Source organism: Martes martes (assembly GCF_963455335.1).
Source record: "Martes martes genome assembly, chromosome: 9".
NCBI lineage: Eukaryota > Metazoa > Chordata > Mammalia > Carnivora > Mustelidae > Martes > Martes martes.
Genome location: NC_137896.1, coordinates 93,847,134 through 93,866,455, shown reverse-complemented (window position 1 = coordinate 93,866,455; position 19,322 = coordinate 93,847,134).

The window sequence follows — 19,322 nt, the reverse complement described above, 5'->3', positions numbered from 1 at the left end:
AGGATAGTAATAGTACTTGCTTCATAGGATTTCTTGGATGATTGAATAAGTCAATGAATGTAGAGGCTATATAAAATGTCAGGCTCTTGGGCAACATTAAAATGTTTGTTATTATTTGGATAAGAACAGCGTCCATTCTGAAGTAATATCCAAATGAGTCCCTCTTCATAAATGATAAGTCTTGCGTGCCCAAAGTCTAAAGCAATCTGTGAGACGATCAGTTCTGAGGATAAGCACATCAATTTTAATAGGATGACTATTGAGGCAGAACTTTAAAAATTATACCAGTTGTTCTCTGTCTATAGAAGAAGGCTTCAGGATATTTTTTGTGTGTTTGAATAATTACTTGAGGGACTTCCTTTAGGAATATTAATTCAATAAGTGTAGTCACACGGGTAGGGGGGAAGAGGATGTGGAGGATGAAGGAGACAAAATACCAATATTACAATGTTACAAGGCTTTTTCCTTCCTGTGGTTTAATACACTCTGGTCCTGAAAAGCAGAATTTTGGGGAGAGCCAATGTTCATCTTGGATTATGGGACCTTCTAGAAGAGAGTTTTAAGATCCTAGATTATTTTTCCCTCAGATTCAGTCAAAAATAATTTCTGAAAGAGTGTCTGAAGGGCAGGATCTCGTGGTAGAGCCTTCCACTCAGTAACCAGAGTGGAAGTTTACCTTTGGGTGTTTCTATTTTCCTAAAAGATGGGTTCTAGTACTACCTTTATATCTCAGTGCTTTGAATCCTCTGCATTTACTGGAATTTTCTTTAGGAAGCTTTCCCTAATCCTGACCCACTCATCATCTCCTTCCAGGTCTGTTCCCTCATACCTGGACTCCTTTTGCCAGAAACAGGATCTTTTGATTTTTATCAAGAGAGGAAGTTTAAACTGAAGGTTTTGATAGTGAGGGGAACAGAGTGAAGTAAAGGAAAGAGAAGAATGTCATAAAAACACTGGAAACTTTACAGAAATATGAAGAGGCAAAGAACCCAATGGCTTTTGTTTAGTAGGGAACCGGTTTTTTACCTGAGAGAATCTGTAGGTATACATACATTTTAGAAACTCGACGGTTGGATGTGGATCCACTTAGGTCTGTTAGAGAATAAACAGCCTGTGTCAAATTTGAAACACTTCCAATTATTGCTTCTTTCCTGTCAGAGGACAGCTTATTTGGAACCTGATGGTGTTGAGAGCTATCAGCTTGAAGCTACCAAGATTTGGATACCAGCTGTTCTCACCTCATACCAAGATCCAGAGTAGCTAGGATCTCCTGAAGAGATCTCCCACTTCTCTTTCTTGTGAGCATTCCTGAGTTTTTCTCAAGGGAGATATGGCACTGCAGAGATGGAAAAAACAGATGGAATATATGGTCTGCAGAACTCAGATTATGTTGGCAGATGGGGGTGGAGAGGTGTTGAGGGTGCCAGAAATCTAAGTGGTGACATACCACATTTAGTAAGCTGCCAGCATGTGCATATTTTGTTTAATTAGCAGTTTTTGTAAGTCACAAGCATATGCTTTGTCACTTCTTGTTGTTTTAATGGTAAGCTATTATGTTCTTTAGTGAAATCTTATGTCTTCTGAGTAAGTTTTGCTTATGATCAGAAACTCAGCACCATATGTCATGCCCAGACCTTCCTGCACATGCCCTGTCCCCTCCCTCCATCACCATACCTCTCACGTGCCTAAAAACAGGCATTGTGAGGAGATACAAAGGAAAGGTAGATGCAGATTCTGCTGTGAGCTCTCTTATGGAAATGGAATAGGGAAGTGAGCCAGAGAAGGCTCTGTGACCAAAAGAATCCAACACAGATCCAGAATCAGGGACACGTCCTGTTAAATTCCAACTAGAAAAGCAGTAGAAGCCAGAGGCTCTCAAGGGAGTGGATAGCAAAGACAGAAAAATCTTGGGTCCAAATCCATACTGAGACAGAGAACACAGCAAGGGTACAACAAGCAAGAATTGAACCTGATGCCAAATTGAAGAGTTTCTGAAGTAGGGGCTCCTTGTCTTTGCTCTTAGACTGTCAGGATCTCACCAATATTTGACTACCAAATTAAGTAACATTGCCTAGTTCACTGATACTGAAGCTCTCATCACGCTTGACACTATGGAACCCAAGTTTTTATAATGTCCCTTCTTTGTGTCACTCTGAGAGGTCTCAGGGGTTGCCTACATATTCCACAGAACCCTACTGGCATTGCTTGCCTCCTCAACCAACCATTTGTACCTGTATCATTTATATTTTCTGTTTATTCAGCCTTGGGCCCATCTCTAGCAAATTTCTGGACCAGCTTCTTTTAGGTTGCTATTGTTATGTACCGTGTAGCTTTATGGCAATCATAGGCAGAGAACTTTTTTTTAAAATGCCCTCAGTAATAGCTGGGACCAGGCTGTGTTTATTAACAGATGAGGAAAGTCAACAATAGAAGATTATATCCTATAAGCCCAGGTCATAGCCCATCCTCAAAGGATGCTTCCTTCCCTGGTCTGAAGTCTGATGCTCTGAGCTAGGGGCCAGTTTATTTCACTCAAACATATTTTAGAATAATGCTTCTAAAATTTTAATGTGCATTTAAGTTACCTGGGAACCTTGTTTAAATGCGCATTATGATTCAGTTGACTAGAGATAGGACTTAAGTATCTACATTTCTACCAAGCTCCAAGGTCATGCTGAAGACCATATTTAGAATAGCAAGGCCTAGAGCATTCCCTCCTTGCTCAAATTTAAGGTCAAATAGTAAAAGACCTAGGAAGGGGAAGGAAATTATTCTCCCTTATGGATAATGTCTGTTCCTGACTGCTTATTTCCTTTATTAGGTTCAGCCTTAACCTGGGACCATTGACAAGAGCTGCCTTATTCCTTACTTTAAGGAAATTTACAGTAGAAGAGTGTACGAAATCATGACATATCCCAGCATTATTCCTTAACTTACCCAGACATGAGCCATCCATTCCTTGATTCAGACTGTGCTTAGCCAAGATCAAACTAGTCTTTGTTCACTTTTTTAAAAAAGATTTTATTATTCATTTGAGAGAAAGAGATGCATAGAGAGCACAAGCAGGGGGAGAGGCAGAGGGAAAGGGAGAAGCAGACTCCCTGCTGAGCTGGGAGCCCAACATGGGGCTGATCCCAGGACCTGAAGATTATGACCTGAGCTAAAGGCAGATGTCTAACCATCTGAGCCACCCAGACACTCCTCTTTGTTCACTTCTAACTTAGAATGAAGATCAGCTCATGACATTCTTGGATAAACTTGTTGAACAAAATACCCCCCCATAACCATCCCTTTGCACAGGGACAAGATTAGTACATGGCAAAGGATAATCAATCCAACAATCCACAACAGATACACTTCTTCACTGGAAAAAAAAAAAAAAAGGCCCAGAAACATAGAGCCGCTACAACATACACTCAGTTTACATGGCCAAACAGAAAATTCAGTTTCAGTTTAAAATATTTGAATTCAAGTTCAACAATGGCTAGCTGCTTTAATTTGCATAAAGAATATACCCAATTTGGTACTTCCTCTAGAAAAATAACCACATGCCTTAAGGTTGCATTCATGTTTGCCCTTTTATCATACTAGGAGATATATTAGTTATATTTGGAACATAATAATTAACTACAAACACAGTAACCTAAAAGCAAACACTTATTATTTCATACTTTCTGTAAGTCAGGCCCATATTTCTGACCCATAGAAGCTATGAAATAATAAGTGTTTGAGTTTCTCACAAACCAACATCGAGGTGTCATTCAGGGTTGCAGACTCAATGGAAGACCTGGCAGGAGAAAGATTAGATTTCAAACTCACATGCTTATTGGAAGGATTCATTTCCTCAAGGGCTTCTGGACCGAAGGCACAGTTCCTTGCTAGTTTCAAGCTGTATGCTTCCCTCGATTTCTCACCACGTAGGTTCCAAGTTTCTCTCCAGGTAGTCAGCTCACAACATGGCAGCTTTCTTCATCAGAGTGGTTAACTGAGAGTGAAAGAGTGAAAGAATGCAAGACCTGAGTGGAACTTTATCCCATCATCTTTGTCATATATTGTTGGCAAAAAGCAGGTCACTAGGACCACCCCACGTGTAGGGGAAGGGGTTACACAAAGGGTGTCAATACCAGGAAACAGGGATCATTGAAGGACATCTCAGTGGATGCTAACCAAGAATCAGGGGGCGCCTGGGTGGCTCAGTGGGTTAAGCCTCGGCCTTCGGCTCAGGTCTTGCTCTCAGCATCCTGGGATCGAGCCCCGCATCAGGCTCTCTGCTCAGTGGGGAGCCTGCTTCCCTCTCTCTCTGCCTGCCTCTCTGCCTACTTGTGATCTCTCTGTCAAATAAATAAATAAAATCTTAAAAAAAAATAAGAATCAGAATTCAGTAATTTCAACTGATTTCTTCATCTTATCATTACCTAAACAACACCTAACATTAGCTATCTTTATCTGTAACTGCTCTCTTACATTTTTTTCCCTGCAGGGCAGAACTCAGATGGATAAAGTAAAAGTGTTGAAATGGTCAGTATCACAGGTCCCTTCCAACACTAGCATTCTAGGGTATTCGGGGGGTATAATTTCTAGTATATTAAATATTATAGGGGCTCTGCAATTGTTGACTTGACTTTAGTTAGTTGAGAATTTTAAAAACAACATACTGACAAGATAAAACTAAAAGCATGATTGGCAGAGGAAAGGCAAGATGGCAGAAGAGTGGGAGACCTAAATATCATCGGATCCCAGGAGTTCAGCTAGATAGTCATTAAACCATTCTGAAAACCTCCAAACTCAACAGAAGAGCAAAGTGAAGAAGAGCAGCAATTCTGGGAACAGAAAAGTGACCACTTTCTGGAAGGTAGGATGTGTGGAGAAGTGAATCTGAGGCAACATACGGGAAGACAGACTGAGGGGGGAAGGGCTGGCTCCCTAAAAGCAGTAGAACAGCAGAGCACAAAATCAGAACATTTGGAAGTCTGTTCCACTGAGGGATGTCACTCCAGAGGCTTGGGGGGGTGGAGCCCTCGTGGGGACAGCGTGTTATCAGGACCCATGGGGTTACAGAAGGACTGGGAGTGTTTGAGTGTGGCAGAGCTCCCAGGTATCAGAGCGGGCTCTCAGTTTGGGGATACCTTAAACCGTGATCCAAGGCACAGTTGGACCACTGATCTTTGAGCAGGGACCCCACAAATGGCAGATAGGGAGAGACCCCCACCTTCTTTCTCCAGTACGAGCAGTGCAGAAGCACATGGCAGGAATCTGCTGGGTTTGGAGACTCCAAATGAGGCTGTGCACCAGAGATAGAAATGATTACAGGATGGGTGAGCTTGGAATGTGGCCAGAGACTGGGGAGAAGGGAGTAATTGACTGCTTTTCCCTGAGGGTGCACTGAGGAGTGGGGCCCTGAGCTCTCAGCTTCTATGGGCCAGAGATTGGGAGGCTTCTATTTTCATTCTCCTCCTCCAAAGCTGTACAGAAAGCATTCAGGGAACAAAAGCTACAGAGAGCAAACCCAAGCAGATTACTTAGCCTGGCCCCTGGAAAGGGCAGTGCAATTCCACCTCAGGCAAAGACATTTGAGAATCACAGCAACAGGCCCCTCCCTGTTGCAGAAGATCTGCAAGAACATCCAGGCAAGACAAAGTTCACCGCTCAATGAGATTATGGAACTCCAAACACAGGGAATGCAGCACATAGAATTCATGGTTTTTTCCCCATAATTCTTTAGTTTTTCAAAGTTAATTTTTTTAGTTTTATTTTTTTCTTATTCTATTTTAAATTTTTTTCCTATTTTAACATTTTTAACTATTTTATCTTATCAATATCTTTTTAAACATCTTTTTAAATTTTCATTGTTATAGTCATAATCTATCCCTTCACTGTATTTAACCTTATTTTTTATATACATGAGGTTACTCTTCCTTTAAATTTTGGGATACAGTTTCTTCTAACAGATCAAAATATACCCTAAATGTAGAGCATGGCTTTGTTGTAGTCTCCAGCCCAATCACATTCTTTCCTCATTTTTTTTCTTTTTTCAATCAACTTCTTATCAATTCCTTTTTTAGAATCACTTTTAATTTTCATCTTTACAGTCATATTCCATCCCTTCATACTTACCCTTATTTTTGTATATGTATACATAAGTTTTTCTTTAAATTTTGGGAAGCAGTTTCCTATAACAGACCGAAATACACACAAAAACAAGTGTGTAGCCCCGTTCTAGTCACCATTCTTGTTTTTTTTTTTTTTTTCTTTCCCCTCCATTCTTCTGCCCTTGGTTTTGGGTCTCTTTCAATTTGGTTAGTGCATATTTTTCTGGGGTCATTGCTACCTTTTTAGCACTTTGTTCTCTCATTCACCTATACTTATCTGGATAAAATGACAAGGCAGAAAAACTCACCTCAAAACAAAACAAAACAAAACAAAAAAATAAGAGGCAGTACTGATGGCTAGGGACTGAATCAAAACAGACATTAGTAATATGTTAGAACTAGAGTTTAGAATGATGATTATCAAGGTGCTAGCTGGGCTTGAAAAAAAGCATGAAAGATACTAGAGAATCCCTTTCTGGAAAAATAAAATCCTTTCTGGAGAAATAAAAGAACTAAAATCTAACAAAGTTGAAATTTTAAAAAGCTATTAATGAGGTACAATAAAAACTGAAGGCTCTTACTGCTAGGATAAATGAGGCAGAAGAGAGAATTAGTGATATAGAAGACCAAATGATACAGATGATGAGCAAAAGAGAGACACACAACTACTGTACCACAAGGGCAGAATTCGAGAGATAAGTGATATCATAAGATGAAACAATAGAATAATTGTGATCCTGGAAGAAGAAGAAAGAGAGAGAGGGGCAGAAGGTATATTGAAGCAAAGCATAGCAGAGAATTTCCCCAATTTGGCGAGGGGAATAAGCATCCAAATCTAGGAGGCACAGGAACTCCCCTCAAAATCAATAAAAATAAGTCCACACCCTATCATCTAATAGTAAAACTTCCAAGTCTCAGTGACAAAGAGAAAGTCCTGCAAGCAGCTCAGGACAAGAGGTCTGTAACATACAATGGTAGAAATATTACACTGGCAGCAGACCTATCCAGAGACCTAGTAGGCCAGAAAGGACTGGCATGATCTATTCAGAGCACTAAAAGAGAAAAATATGCAGCCAGAAACACTATTTCCAGGTAGGCTGTCATCAAAAATAGAAGGAAATAAAGACAGTCTCTTCAGTAAATGGTGCTGGGAAAATTGCATAGCTATGTGTAGAAGAATGAAACTCGACCATTCTCTTACACCATACACGAAGATAAACTCGAAATGGATAAAGACCTCAACATGAGGCAGGAATCCGTCAGAATCATAGAGGAGAACATAGGCAGTAACCTCTTTGACATTGGCCACAGGAACTTCTTTCAAGATATGTCTCCAAAGGCAAAGGAAACAAAAGTGAAAATGAACTTTTGGGACTTCATCAAGATCAAAAGCTTCTGCACAGCAAAGGAAACATTCAACAAAACAAAGAGGCAACCCATGGAATGGGAGAAGATATTTGCAAATGACAGTACAGACAAAAGGTTGATATCCAGGATCTATAAAGAACTCCTCAAACTCAACACACACAAAACAGACAATCATATTAAAAAATGGGCAGAAGATATGAACAGACACTTCTCCAATGAAGACACACAAATGGCTACCAGACACATGAAAAAATGTTCATCATCACTAGCCATCAGGGAGATTCAAATCAAAACCACATTGAGATACCACCTTACACCAGTTAGAATGGCCAAAATTAACAAGACAGTAAACAACAAGTATTGGAGAGGATGTGGAGAAGGGGAATCCTCTTACACTGTTGGTGGGAATGCAAGTTGGTACAGCCACTTTGGGAACCAGTCCTTAAGAAATTAAAAATAGAGCTACCCTATGATCCTGCAATTGCATTACTGGGTATTTACCCCAAAGATACAGATGTAGTGAAAAGAAGGGCCATCTGTACCCCAATGTTCATAGCAGCAATGGCCACAGTTGCCAAATTGGAAAGAACCAAGATGCCCTTCAATGGCCAAATGGATAAAAAAGATGTGGTCCATATATAATATGGAGTATTATGCCTCCATCGGAAAGGATGAATACCCAACACTTGTATCAACATGGATGGGACTGGAAGAGATTATGCTGAGTGAAATAAGTCAAGCAGAGAGAGTCAATTATCATAGGTTTTGCTTATTTGTGGAACATAAGGAATAACACGGAGGACATGGGGAATGGAGAGGAGAAGGGATTTGGGGGAAATTGGAGGGGGAGACAAACCATGAGAGACTGTGGACTCTGAGGAACTAACTGAGGGTTTTGGAAGGGAGGGGAGTGGGAGGTTGTGTGAGCCTGGTGGAGGGTAATGTGGAGGGCATGTATTGCATGGAGCACTGGGTGTGGTGCATAAACAATGAATTCTGGAATACTGAAAAGAAATACTGAATACTGAAAAGAAATTTAAAAAGTAAATTAAAAAAAAAAGCTTTTGGGACAAAGGAAAAATAAAAAAAAAAAAACAACAACAACTAAAAGAATTTGCAAACACGAAAGTAGCCCTAAAGGAAATACTGAAGGAGGTTCTCTAAGCAAAGAGATAGCCTAAAAGTAACAGACCAGAAAGGAACAGAGAAAATATACAGTAACAGTCACCTTACAGGCAATACAAAGGCACTGAATTCATATCTTTCAGTAGTTACCCTGAATGTAAATGGGTTAAATGCCCCCAATCAAAAGACACAGGGTATCATAATGGAAAAAAACAAAACAAAACAAATAAACAAACAAAAACCCAACCCCCACCACCCAACCAAGACCCATTGTGTTATCTGCAAGAAACTCATTTTAGACCCAAAGACAACTCCAGATTTAAAGTGAGGGGGTGGAAAACAAGTTACCATGCTTATGGACATCAAAGAAAGCTGGGGTGGCAATCCTTATATCAGATAAATTAGATTTTAAGCCAAAGACTATAATAAGAGATGAGGAGGGACACCATATCATACTTAAAGGGTCGGTACAACAAGACGACCTAACAATTTTAATTTTCTATGCCTCTATAATGGGAGCATCCAATTATATAAACCAATTAATAACAAAATCAAAGAAATACATTGGCAATAATACAATAATAGTAAGGGATTTTAACACCCCCCTCACTGAAAAAGACAGATCATCTAAGCAAAAGATCAACAAGGAAATAAAGGCTTTAAATGACACACTGGACCAGATGGACATCACAGATATTTTTAGAAAATTCCATCCCAAAGCAACAAAATACACATTCTTCTCTAGTGCACATGGAACATTCTTCAGAATAGATCACATCCTGGGTCACAAAGCAGGTCTCAAATGGTACCCAAAGATTGGGATCATTCCCTGCATATTTTCAGACCACAATGCTTTGAAACTAGAACTCAATCAAAAGAGGAAATTTGGAAAGAACCCAAATACATGGAGGCTAAAGAGCATCCTACTAAAGAATGAATGGGTCAACCAGGTAATTAAAGAAGAATTTTAAAAATTCATGGAAACAAATGAAGATGAAAGCACAACTGTTTAACATCTTTGGGACACAGCAAAGGCAGTCCTGAGAGGAAAGTATATAGCTATACAAGCCTTTCCCAAGAAACCAGAGGGTCAAAGAGGGTCTCAAGTATACAACCTAACCCTACACTTAAAGGAGCTGGAGAAAGAACAGCAAAGAAAGCCTAAACCCAGCAGGAGAAGAGAAATAATAAAGACCAGAGCAAAAATCAATGAAATAGAAACCAAAAGAACAGGAGAACAAATCAACAAAACTAGCAGCTGGTTCTTTGAAAGAATTAATAAGATTGATAAACCCCTGGCCAGACTTATCAAAAAGAAAAGAGAAGGGACCCAAATTAATAAAATCATGAATGAAAGAGGAGAGATCACAAGCAACACCAAAGAAATACAAACACTTATAAGAACATATGAACAAATATCCAGGAAATTTGACAATCTGGAAGAAATGGATGCATTCGTGGAGACATATAAACTGCCAAAAATGAACCAGGAAGAAATAGAAAACCTGAATAGACCCATAACCAGTAAGGAGATTGAAGCAGTCATCAATTATCTCCCAACAAACAAGAGCCCAGGGACAGATGGCTTCCAAGGAGAATTTTACCAAATATTTAAAGAAGAATTAATACCTATTTATTCTCCTGAAACTGTTCCAAAAAGTAGAAATGGAAAGAAAACTTCCAAACTCATTTTTTGAGGCCAGCATTACCTTGATCCCAAAACCAGACAAAGACCCCAACAAAAAGGAGAATTACAGACCAATATACTTGATGAACACAGATGTGAAAATTCTCACCAAGATACTAACCAATAGGATCCAACAGTATGTTAAAAGGATTATTCACCATGACCAAGTGGGATTTATTCCTGGGCTGCAAGGCTGGTTCAACATCTGCAAATCAATCAATGTGATACAATACATTAATAAAAGAAAGAACAAGTAGGATATTCTCAATAGGTGCTGAAAAAGCATTTGACAAAGTACAGCATCCTTTCATGACCAAAGCTCTTCACAGTGTAGGGATGGAGGGTACATATCTCAATATCATCAAAGCTATCTATGAAAAACAAACAGTGAATATTATTCTCACTGGCAAAAAAACTGAGAGCTTTTCCCCTAAGGTCAGGAACACGACAAGGATGTCCATTATCACCACTGCTATTCAACATAGTACTAGGAGTCCTAGTCTCAGCAATCACACAACAAAAAGAAAAAAAAAGGCATCTTAATCAGCAAAGAAGAAGTCAAACTCTCACTCTTTGCAGATAATATGATACTTTTTGTGGAAAACCACTCCAAAATTGCTAGAACTCATACAGGAATTCAGTAAAGTGTCAGGATATAAAATCAATGCACAGAAATCAGTTGCAATTCTCTACACCAACAGCAAGACAGAAGAAAGAGAAATTAAGGAGTTGATCCTATTTACAACTGCACCCAAAACCATAAGATACCTAGGAATAAGCCTAACTAAAGAGGCAAAGAATTTGTACTCAGAAAAGTATAAAGTACCCATGAAAGAAACTGAGGAATACACAAACAAATGGAAAAAGTTCCATGCTCCTTCACTGGAAGAAAAAATACTATGAAAATGCCTATGCTATCTCAAGCAATCTAAATGTTTAATGCAATCCCTTTCAAAATACCATCAGTGTTTTTCAAGGAAATAGAACAAATAACTCTTAAATTTATATGGAACGAGAAAAGACCCCAAATAGCCAGAGGAATGTTGAAAAAGAAAACCAAAGATGGTGGCATCACAACTCCAGACATCAAGTTCTATTACAAAGCTGTCATCACCAAGACAGTACGGTACTGGCACAAAAACAGACACATAGATCAGTGGAACAGAATAGAGAGCCCAGAAATGGACCCTCAACTCTATGGTCAACTAATCTCTGACAAAGTAGGAAAGAATGTTCAATGGAAAATAGACAGTGTCTTCAACAAATGGTGTTGGGAAAATTGGACAGTCACATACAGAAGAATTACACTGGACCATTTCCTTACACCACACACAAAAGTAGACTCAAAATGGATGAAAGACCTCAATGTGAGATGGATTCCATCAAAATCCTTGAGGAGAACAGAGGCAGCAACCTCCTCATCCTCAGCCACAGTAACTTCTTTCTAAAAACATCGCAAAGGGAAGGGAAGCAAGGGAGACAGGAATCCATCAAAATCCTTGAGAAGAACACAGGCAGTAACATCTTCGACCTCAGCTGCAGCAACTTCTTCCTAGAAACATCTCCAAAGGCAAGGGAAGCAAGGACAAAAATGAACTATTGGAACTTCATCAAGATCTAAAGCTTTTGCACAGCAAAGCAAAGAGTCAACAAAACCAAAAGACAACCGAAAGAATGGGAGAAGATATTCGCAAATGACATATCAGATAATGGGCTTGTATCCAATATCTATAAAGGACTTAACAAACTCAACACCCAAAGAACAAATAATCCAATCAAGAGATGGGCAGAAGACATGAACAGACATTTCTGCAAAGAAGACATCCAGATGGCCAACAGACATGTGAAGAAATGTTCAATATCGCTAGCCTTCAGGGAAATACAAATCAAAACCACAATGAGATACCACCTCACACCAGTTAGAATGGCTGAAATTAACAAGTCAGGAAACAATAGATGTTGGCAAGGATGCAGAGAAAGGGGAACCCTCCTACACTTTTGGTGGGGATGAAAGCTGGTGCAGCCACTCTGGAAAAGAGTATGGAGATTCCTCAAAAAGTTGAAAATAGAGCTGCCCTATGACCCAGCAATCACACTACTGGGTATTTACCTAAGATAAAAATGTAGTGTTCCGAATGGGCATATGCACCCAAGTGTTTATAGGAACAATGTCCACAATAACCAAACTATGGAAAGAACCTAGATGTCCATCAAAAGATGAATGGATGGGGTGCCTGCATGGCTCAGTGGGTTAAGCCTCTGCCTTCGGCTTGGGTCATGATCTCAGGGTCCTGGGATCGAGCCCTGCATTGGCCTCTCTGCTCAGCAGGGAGCCTGCTTCCCTCTCTCTCTCTGCCTGCCTCTCTGCCTACTTGTGATCTGTCCTATAAATAATAAAATCTTAAAAAAAAAGATGAATGGATAAAGAATTGGTATACACACACAAATATATTTGGTATATTGTATATATACATATATATATACACACACATACAATATTGTGTATGTATACATACACACACACACACAATGGAATACTATACAGCCATCAACGCCCCCCCCCCAATTTTGCCTTTTGCAATGACGTGGATGGAACTAGAAGGTATTATGCTGAGTGAAATAAGTCAATGAGAGAAAGACAATTATCATATCATCTCTCTGATATGAGGAATTTGAGAGGCAGGGCAGAGGCTCATGGGGGTAGGGAGGGAAAAAGTGAAACAAGATGGGACTGGGGAGGGAGACAAACCATAAGAGACTCTTAATCCCACAAAACAAACTGAAGGTTGCTGGGTGGTGAGGGGGAAGGATAGGGTGGCTGGGTTATGGACACTGGGGAGGGTATGTGCTATGGTGAGTGCTGTGAATTGTATAAGAATGATGATTCACAGACCTGTACCTCTGAAACAAATAATACATTATATGTTAATTAAAAAAAAACAGGATTACACTTAAAAATGAATTTTTAAAAAACTCACTCGTTTTAAAAGAACAAAGAATGTAGGATGATTTCATATACTTCAATTTTAATGTAATGGGATTTCCCACTAAAATCTTTACTGCCCTTTTCTGGTAATTGTCACTTGACATAGTTAAAAGTTGTAAATGAATAAAAATCTCTTTGTTTATACTGTCTCTGAGTTCTCTTCTAATACTTCAGCATGTCTACCCACAGAATCTTTCCTTTTCCTCCCATCAGCCTCTTGAGTGAATAATTGATGGTGTTCAGAAGACAGAAGAAGAGAACTTTAGAAAGGCATTTCTGTTTCTTTCCCTTCTCTGAAGATATGCATTTCCCAGGACAGATTATTACTTTTTATCTATTTATGCCATATTGTTTCTAACAGTCTCTCATAGAAAATATTTTCCCATCTTTCCTTAAATGGAAAAAAAAATTATAGTTCCTGAGGAATAGAGTATGAACTTGAGTAAGGAAAAAATAGATGATACATCTTTATATATCAATAAAGTACTTTATAGATGTTTCCTTTCACTGGTCTAAGTTAATGGAGAATCCCAGAGGCAAATCAAGCAAGCAGTTGGGATTTCCTTATGAGACTGAGCTGGGGTTGTGTGACCTGGGTCTTTTGGAGTTTTCTAGCCAGTTCAAAACATATGCAAGGTCAGAGCTATAAGGAAGGGTTTTCTTAGTTTTCCCTCTTCTGAAAATTTTAGGCTAAAATGATATTACAGTTTTTTCAAGGGGAGGAATATAAATTTTCAGGCAGGAGTTTATCCTTGCCTGGGGTGGCCACCAGCAGAAAAGGAAGAAGAAGAGGTCCAATGCATCTCCTATCTGTTTGAGCATTCAATTAAAGGACTGAGTGTGTAGTGGAAGGAAGATGAATTCCAGAGGTCATAGGGTACCTTAATAGCCATGGAAATCCTGGAGATCTAGTTTTTTGATATTAGGCAATTACTTAAGCTCTTTAAGCCTTGTTTTGCTCATCTATGCAATGTGATAATACCCCATAGGCTTGTTATTTTTAAATGGAATGAGATATACAAAGCTCAGTAAGTTGTAAGCATTATTATTATTATTGAGTAGTTGATTATGAATGAGAACATATGATAACCTCATCTTTACTATTTATGTCATGAAGACTACTGAGTTTGTATTTTCTCCATGTTCTACTGAATTATTCTTTCAAAATTTATGAACTTCTACTAGGTAACCAGCAATATTCTAGGTCAAGGTTTCTCAACAGTAGCACTATTAACATTTTGGGGTACATAAGTCTTTGTCGTAGAGGGCTATACTGTGCATCAACAGTATGTTTAGAAACATCCTGGACTTTGACCCACTACATGTCAGTAGGAACACCCCCACCACCACCACCCTCAGTTGTGGCAATGAAAAAATCTCTCTAGAGACTGCCAAATATCTCCAGAGTTACAAATTGGCTACCTTTGAAAACCACCATTCTAGATGGGATAGAAAAGTGGGTAAGGTATCTGCAGAAGTCAAGCAGGCAAGTAGATCATTGATGTCAAAGGCTAGTGAAGGTGAGAAAAAGGAGATCCAAGATTGGGACTAAAATCAATTAAGTGAAAATCAAGAAACAGACTAAATTATCTTTTGAAAATGTATAAAAGAAAAGAATAAGCTAACTACGGATGAAACCCTGAGGAATACTGCAAATAAAAGATTGCTAGAGGTCCTTCCTAATCCATTCTTCCTCCACAGTAATGAGCTTTTAGCTTTCTCACCCTCATGATGCCAGAAACCACATTTTCCAGCATCTCTTGTAGCTGCATGGTTCTTTGACCGAGTTTAGTCCCTGGGATAGTAGAAGGGGTGATGTGTGCAATTGCTGGGTCATTTCTAACGTACAGATAAGGTGACTGGCTCAGGATGCCACTTTTTTCCCTCCCACTGGCTGAAATATAGAAAGGACTCTGTCTCTACTTCAGTTAAGCGGACAAGTACAAATCAATTAGAGATGCCTCAGCAAAAAGATGAAAAAACTTGGATCCAAAATCTGATATGAAAGGCAAATAAATTTATGCTGTGTTTAATATTTTGCAGTCAAATGCTCTACCACTGAGCTATATCCCCGCTGTGTTTAATATTTTGTATCTGTATTGTTTGGCTTCTCAATTGACACAAAAATAATTTGGCATCTCAATTAACACATAATTTAAGGATTAGGTAGAAGATAAGTGTCTACCTAGGAACTGGAGACTCACTGATGTGAAGAGATCCAGAAAATTGGGTTGTTAAGAAAGTCAAGGAAGTTAGAGAGCTTCTGGAAGGAAAAAGTGATTAACAGTACCACAAAGGTAAGTCTGGTTGGAGGAGAGGGACAAAAATAGACAAATACTGGCTCATTGATTACCTTAGTGGTATCAGGAGAGTCCAGAACACAGCACAGTTCAGCAGCAGTGAATCTGTAACACATAAAGAGTAAAATGGGGATATGAAGTAGCACAAGGTCAGTATAGGTAACACATTAAAAAAATTATATGAGAACGTGAGGAACTAAATACAAAGGAGCTTGGGGGATAAAAGATTTAAGAAAGGGTTAATCTAAAAGTAATTTCTTTCAGTTTGAAGTAATTACAGATTGGGCGCCTGGGTGGCTCAGTGGGTTAAAGCCTCTGGCTTCAGCTCAGGTCATGATCCCAGGGTCCTGGGATCGAGTTCCCACATCGGGCTCTCTGCTCAGCTGCGAGCCTACTTCCCTTCCTCTCTCTCTGTCTACCTGTGATCTCTGTCAAGTTAAATAAAATCTTTAAAAAAAAAAGATTACTGAATTAATTATAGATTAATAAGAATTTGCAAAGAAGGGTACAATGGCCACGGAACCCTTCACCAGCCTCTCCAATGTTAAATCTTGCATAACTATAGTATTGATACCAGGAAACTGACAGAGTAAGTTCCAGAGAACTTACTCAAATTTTACCATTTATATACATGCACTTAAGTGTGTGTGTGGTTATATGTGATTTTATCACATATGTTTCTTTTTGTAACCATCACCACTATCAAGATATTTAGCTGTACTGTATGACTGGTAAATTATTGTGTAAGACTGACGATTCGCAGACCTGTATGCCTGAAGCAAATAATACATTATAAGTTAATAAAAGAAATTTAAAAAAAGACTGGTTAATTAGCACATGAAAATTTCCTCAACTTCACTCCTAGAGAAAGACAGATCAAAATCACAATGAGATGTCACTTGACACCTATCTAAATGGCAAAAACTAGAAAGACCAACCATACTGAGAATGCAAAACAGCTAGAAATCTTATGCACTGCTGGTATTGATGTAAATGATACAATAACTTTAGAGAATATGTGTCAGTTTTAAAAAGTTAAATATATATCTAGTATGCAATGCAGTGCTCCCACTCCTAGATATTTATCCAAGATAAGTGAAAAGGATTTGTCTCTACGTAAACTTGTACCTTAACATTCACAGCAGTTTTATTTATAATGGGAAGAATGAAAATGACTCAAATGTTCATCAACAGAGCAGACATGTTGTGTCATATCCACAGAAGAGAATATCACTTAATACTGAAATTAAATGAAATATGGATACATGCAATAATATGAATGAATCTTAAAATGATTATGCTAAGTATAAGAAACCAGAGAGAAAAGTGTATATATTTAATGTATCATTCCATGAATATAAAATTCTAGGAAATGCAAATTAAACTTATCTATAGTATTAGAAAACAGATCAGTGGTTGGCTTGGATTGGAGAGTCTGGAGAAGTTGAGGGTAAGAGGTGGGGTTGAGGGAGGACATCTCTAGTGATGATGCGTATGTTTATTATTGGATTGTTTTGATGATTTAATGGGTGTATATGTAAGTCAAAACACCAATTATACTTTAAATACGTACAATTTATTGCACCTCAAATATACCTCAGTAAAGCTGTAAGATCAAAACAAGATATAAAAGTTTTTCATTAGATCAAAGATTTATTGAGAAGTTGGAGCCCTGGATCTGGACAAGAAGGAAACAGGAAAGTCTGACAGCTAGCTAAAACTATAGGACAGACCACATAGTTAGAGCAATTTCATTAGGAAACTCCATGTGAGCCATAACCATTGAACTCTCACTGTCACTGCTGCAGAGCCCCCAGCTCCATAGCTGTTGTGAATATCCTCTAATTGTCTCTGTAGTACCACCTGGCTGAGGTATCCCACTGTCATACCTTGATGATACCCCTAGCCTTCAGAGAACTATCTACCAGATATCTACCACCTTTGCTTTTGTAATGGGGGCTGTGATGCTGCCTTTTCCCATGAACCACACCAAAGGGGCATCCTTCAACACATAAGAAGCACTCTTATTCTCAGTAGCCAAAAAGAGAAAAACAAAAAACAACAAAAAAGACCACAAAACCACAAGTGACTCTCTAGGCATTCACATGACTCACATTTTCTGATGGCATAAGGACCTTTCAGGTTCTAGGTCTCTCTGACTTATTCCTTTGTCCAGCATTCTGCACACACAGTCCTGGCTCTCTAGATAAGGACACAGCTGAACTATCCAATTCTGATTCCTCTGCTATTTACACACTATGCATTTTCATGTGCAAGATTTTGCAAGATTTGTTCCTTCTGTTCCCTGGGATGTACAGCAGACATTTCATCCTAGAAGATGTAGGAATAAACTTTTTTTTTTTCTTTTCCTTAATGTCTTCTTTCTAACCCTCTCTGTTTTTAGACTCTGCCATCTCATGCTTCTAAATTCCCAGTACTTTGCTCTCTGCTAGGCCACCTCTCCCTGCTAGTGGTAGTTCATTTCATCCTCCTATGGTTACCTTAAAGTCTATGCTTCAGACTAGTACTATTCAAAATTTTGACTACTATTTACACTATGAAGGATATTTTATGTCCCAACACTTTTCATACACATACATTCACACAAACACACACACACACACACACACACGTACATACATACACATAAAGCTAAAATCAAAATTTCACAAAAATTATTAGCTATCTTCATACAATATACTGTAGAATTTTCTGTATTATTCTCTCATTTAAGAAAAGATACTAGTTATTATCTACTAAATTGATTTAATGAGTTCAAATGACAGTATCATGCAACCCATGCTTTGAAAAAACAGTGCTTTAGACTACTATTAAAATGAATTAACCTGGGCGCCTGGGTGGCTCAGTGTGTTAAAGTCTCTGCCTTCAGCTCAGGTCATGATCTCAGGGTCCTGGGATCAAGCCCTGAGGTGCCTGGGTGGCTCAGCAGGTTAAAGCCTCTGCCTTCAGCTCAGGTCATGATCTCAGGGTCCTGGGATCAGGCCCCATGTCAGGTTCTCTACTCAGCAGGGAGCCTGCTTCCCTTCCTCTCTCTCTGCCTGCCTCTCTGCCTACTTGTGACCTCTGTCTGTCAAATGAATAAATAAAATCTTAAAAAAAAAGAATTAACCTTATGATCTATCAACAGGTATTTCTCCCAAATACAGTTACACAAACAGGCATACAGAAACCTGTGAGCAAATGCCTAATGAGAAGCAAATCCTATTACATTCTTTTATTTTAATACATTTGCACACAAAGACTTGGAAAAGCCGTGTAGTAAAGAACCCTACCTAACTTACATACTGCTAAGGAGAATTATATATATATCTCCATATCCATATACATATATACACACACACACCAAAATTAAGTAAATCTATGAGCAGCTCATGAAATGATCATGAATATTCCAAGGAATGAAATTTTGGAGAATTCTGTTTTAGACATGAGGAAGAAATCTATAGATAAATCCAAGTATTAAATACACACTTAAATTGCAGAGATTTACATAGTTGATGTGCTATGGTCCCCCACACGGGCACTTGAAAAACTACTTAAGAATGGACAAATGTGGTTTGGTCGTAGGTGGTTTGGAGGTGAAAAAGGAAGAACTCTGTTGAAACTAAAGGGATGAATCACCAAGTTACATTCAGAGATATTAAGAGATAGATTACCAGGCACCTGGGTGGCTCAGTGGGTTAAGCCTCTGCCTTCGGCTCAGGTTGTGATCTCAGGGTCCTGGGATCGAGCCCCACATCGGGCTC